General features: G+C 50.2%; 1 long non-coding RNA gene across 1 annotated transcript; it reads right to left on the reverse strand.

The window, feature by feature from the left end:
• Positions 1-512: 512 nt before the first annotated feature.
• On the reverse strand, positions 513-3053 carry LOC118592359. Its single transcript, XR_004946065.1, has 3 exons — positions 2810-3053; positions 1277-1426; positions 513-770 (listed from the first exon to the last, which is right to left on the reverse strand). It is a non-coding gene; the product is annotated as an uncharacterized LOC118592359 (long non-coding RNA).
• Between the last annotated feature and the right edge of the window lie 1890 nt (positions 3054-4943).

A 4943-nucleotide genomic window follows, 5' to 3' on the forward strand; every position in this document is an offset into this window, starting at 1 on the left:
CACCATGGATGACTGAGGCCCTCCACAAGTGTCAATGAAGCATCACACTTGCCCCAAACAACAGAAGACATGCCTGTGCTATGCAGGATGGGGTTTCTCACTCTGTTTTGGGTCCTCCTGGTGGTGTGGGGGCTGTAAAGTTTCCTCACATTGGATTCTCTTGTCCCAAAGCCCCTGAGCCACCAGCAGCCACTGACACCACTTCTCAAAGTTATGGGGTCAGCTTGCTCTGTGGAATCCAAGGACTCGACCAGCTGTGGGTAGGAGAAATAGTTAAACCTACCACGGCCACACCTGCATTGAATAACCACAGACTTCTTTCTTGTCTGCTTTCTCTAACACATACAGAAGAACACAAACTGACACAGCATTTACACGGTGTTGTCTTATAATATCATTCGATGTTAGAGGAGATTTAAAGCATGCAGGAGAACACGCACAGGTTGTTTCAAAAAGACACCTTATTTCATTTGTTTGTTTGCTTATTTGTTTATTCAGCTACTTATCTGGGATGGGGGTGGTCTGACAACGTTGTCCACACTGGTCTTCCGACTCTTGGGGTCCTCTTCCCTCCGTCTGCCTAGTGCTGGGACTCCGGGCAGAAGCCTCCACAGAGGATGTGTAGAGGCTGCAAGTCTGACAGGCAGATGTGGCGTGCACAGGGGTCCTGTTTCCAGGAGAGGAACCTGCAGAGACTCGGTGTTTACCTGCAGTTCTGTAAGAAGCAATTCGACCCTCTCCTGTCCCTTCCTCTGGATGACAGGTCTCTCCTCGGAAGAACACAAAAACCCACAGAGAAGGAAATGAGGAGAGCGGCCCAAATTCAGACCCAGGCCTGGGGAACCCCCAGTGCTCCTCTTCCTTGGATGCTCAGGCACTTCCAGGAACTCGGGTTACAAATGGGCCACCCAGCCCTGACCAATGGCTTTCTGTATGTCCTCTGCTGCTCTTACTGGTGGATCCCGGCCTTAGGTCTCTTTCTGTTCTCTTTCCTATTGGTGAAGGAGGTGTGTATGGATTGATAACAGCCTCAAAACCTAAAGTCAAGAATATCGGCCGGGCGGTGGTGGCGCACGCCTTTAATCCCAGCACTCGGGAGGCAGAGGCAGGCGGATCTCTGTGAGTTCGAGGCCAGCCTGGTCTACAGAGCGAGTTCCAGGAAAGGCACAAAGCTACACAGAGAAACCCTGTCTCGAAAAACCAAAAAATAAAAAAGAATATCCACCACTTCCAAAAGGTTCTCTCCCAGGCCCTTTATCTTACAGTCAGCGCTTACTGTGGGTCTCCAGGCAGTTGCTGTCCCTGGGAGGCTACAGGCTTCTTTGATGGCAGAGCATCTTGGTGCTGGAGTTTGGACTTGGGGGAAGATGACTTATACAGCTCTTCTCCTCCTCACTCGGGGACCCCTGGTGTTTCAGAAAATGACCTGGGGAAGGTTTCAGTGCCTGAGCTCATTAAGAGGGTCACCTAAAAACAAGGCCACAGCCATCCCTGGGGGAGTTGCACCAGCAAGTCAGGGTTGTCCCAACTATTCCTGGTAGGGTTTCAAACACTGCCCAAGCCCGGTCCTCCTTCCTAAGGTGACCCCCACTTCCTCCTAACTACGCCCTGCGCTCATCAGCCCTATACATGTCTTCGTGTTCTCCATTTCTTGAGTCCCAGGACAGAAGCACGGCATAGCTTGGTGTTTTTGAGGTTATGTGCCATTGTTAAACTCACCACAACTGTGTCCAGAGCTAAGTCTACACACCACTGTAAAAGATACACCATGTGAGGAATGTTAGCATTCAGACCCGCCCCTTGGGGACCCACCCAGCATCCTGACCACACCATCTCAAAGACTCCTCCTTCTCTCTCTTCCTTCCTCTCGCCATCTCTCTCCTTCCTCAAGGCTGTGCACACCTCCACTTTCTCTCTCTCTTTCCCTCTTTTTCTCTCTCTCCCATCTCCTCCCCCCTTTAATAATAAAACTTTCCACATGGATGCCATGTCTGCCTGCCGCGTCTGCATGGCATGATTATCTTTTCACCTTGGCTCAAACCCACCAAGGCCGCTGCACCCCATTTAACAACATACCGCACCTCAGGATCCTTTTCAGCACAGCCTTTCAGGTCGCTACTGCCCATCAATCAACTTTATTTTGACCTGAAGCCTATGTGTATCATTAGCACAGCAAGTGACCCGTGGCATTTCATTGCCGGCTGCTTCTAACATTGCCTGGCTCACCTGGTGTTTCTAGGAAAGGAAGGAAGGAAGGAAGGAAGGGAGGAAGGGAGGGAGGGAGGGAGGGAGGGAGAGGGAAGGGAAGGAGGGAGGGAGGGTGGGAGAGAGGGAAAGGGGAGAATGAGAGGGAGGGAGAGAGGAAGGGAGGGACAGAGGGATGAGGGAGGAGAAGGGGAGGCTAATTCTCACCCTGCTGAGGAACTTTAGTTGGGACCACACTTTAGTCCGTTGACCTCAATCAGTTCCAATATCCCCTTACAAAACCCGCTCTTCACGGGCCTGTTGCAGGAACTGGTGAGGTCTGGGGCTCATCCCGAGGCCGGGGAGGCTCCCTACCTCAGCACTTTGGGTCTCACCCCATCTCAGTTCCCTTCTAACATGCCTGAGCTTGAAGCTGCCCCTTTCACCTCTTACTTCCGCCTTCTTTTTAGAGCTCTGGCTGACATCAGAAGTTTCTGGTCCCACTTCCCCCTTCTCCTCCCCCATCTCCCCCATCCCAGCCCCCTGGATGAAGAGGTAACTGGGATGACTTTCTGCGGAGTGATAAAACACTCCTGGGCTGTCTGGGAGCCCTCGGGGTCTTTACCTTGTGCCACACACCGCGCTGCATGTCTGCATCGGCCCATGCTGCAGCTCTGGCTGAGGAAACGTTTTTTCCAAGGCCTCTCCAGGAGCACTGGGTTTTGCTTCTAAGTCAGTTCAGCTACGGTGCAGCTGGATATCTTTTTCTCGGCCAAAGACCACTCAGTGTTTAAGGAGAGGAAATGATGAATTGGTGAGGAGAGCTTGAGGAAGAATCGAATTGCTCTTCTTAAGCAGCATTATGGTGGTCTAAAAACAAAGAAATCAAAAGCATTGGATAGCATGCTGTCTAAACATACTTTGTTTCTTCAGAAAGAAAAAAAAAATTGCCAGGGGAAAAATACATTTTACAAAATGGCATCTATTGGAAGATAGCTGTGGATTTTTAAGAAACCTGAAATGTAAGAGGGTTAGCCCAGACTTAGTTATTAATATCTTGGAACCAGCTGGGGAGTAAAATTAGGCTGTAAAATCATTGCACCATTTCCTCTGCCAAGCTGGAAATAACACGTTTCTCACATACTTCTCCAGGAGACAAGCACCACACTGGGGCACAGGAGAGACAGATCTGGTTTCTTTGTCTCTGTCTTCTCCTTTGTTGGGTTCATAATCTCACTCACGGAGCTCACAGATCCAAGGGTCAAAGTGCAGAGGTGAAGGGGGCCTTGGAGTCAGGCTGCTGGCACCTTCCACCATGAGGGCGGGCTCCAACCCTCCTCTCTCTATTCCCTCATTCCCTCATCTAGCAAATGGGCCCAGTGATGGTAGCGACAGCTGGTCCACTTAGCATCCAGGTGGAGCACAGAATGCTCTCAGTGATGCCAGCTGCTGTCAGGTGATGTCTTTACAGCGGGATCTGCCACCGGGTCCACTTCAAAAACAGACAACCCCTTATTGTCAGGTGAGGAAAAAAAGAAAGTACAGTCGAGCAGAAGAGGCATGTCACTGCCAACCTCATGGAAACAAACAGACACACGGGGACAGATAGGACAGCTGCATGCCAGCGGCTCAGACAGCTGGGATAGGTGGCAGCCTCTAGAAACGTAGGTCGCCCGACTACCACAAGAGAGAGAAAGCCCTGAGAGATCTACATCAGGAAACTGAGCCAAGAGGGAGAAACCTCTCCGTGAAGCGATCTCAGGACCAGGTGGCTGCATTTGTAAATTCTCCAGAACTTTTAAAGAATTAACAACCACACTTGTCCAACTCTCCCAAACAATGCAACAAGATGAATGCTTCCAAACTCATTCTGGGAGGTCATCATTACCCAGACCAAAAACCAGTTCCTTACTCTCGCTTGGACTCTGCCCTCCCTGACCTAACATTCTCCACATTCTCTCACTCCAGATTGTTTTTCTTCTTAGCTTTGCTCCCCACCTCATAGGCTACCTGCCTTCTCCATCAGCATTCAAGTTCCGCCACAGCCGGGCGTTTATTGTCGGTTTGAGTGTTTCTTGGTAAATTCTCAGCGTCTGGAAAGGTACCCATCACTTAATAGATGCTCAGTAAAAGTTTACTGAGTCAGTAAGTGAACACGCGGTCTAATCATTGTGGGGAGACTGTTGCACAAACATGGGGCGGGGGGGGGGGAATGACCGCCAGGAGAAAATGAGCTTCCAGAGGCAGAAAGATAAGCAAGAAAGTGCTGTGTCAGGAGAATAAAGGAAATGGGTTTCTTAAAAGCAAGCACGCTCATTGTGGGAATCAATGCCAGAAAGTCAGAACACAAAATGCCCATTGGAACTTCCTGTGAATGAAGATTACTGGACACAACAGAGGAGCCACATGGGGACACCGAAGGGCTGAGTAGATGGGGCGGGTTTGGGGAGTCAAAGGGGAGAGCCAGGCCCTCGGATAATAAATAGGTGGTACAGAGTGAGAATTCGATACATGTAGGTAATGGTATGTAGTGTGTGATGTTCTCCTCCTTAAACAGGATTTCTTTGCTCTGGGAACCTTTGAAATCCTCTCTTCTTGTTTTTCTGAAATTGTTTCAGTTCCTGCTGCAGGGCGTTTTGCTGCATCCCCCAACTTAAGAGTGTGTTCCCATCTGTGTTCAGGCCTTCCGCTTCACCTCTCTTCCCTCTTGCCTTTCCCAGGCTCCATTTCGGCTCCTGCTCCTGAGAAATGAACTTGTG

Source organism: Onychomys torridus, chromosome 10 (genome assembly GCF_903995425.1).
Source record: "Onychomys torridus chromosome 10, mOncTor1.1, whole genome shotgun sequence".
NCBI classification, from domain to species: Eukaryota; Metazoa; Chordata; class Mammalia; order Rodentia; family Cricetidae; genus Onychomys; species Onychomys torridus.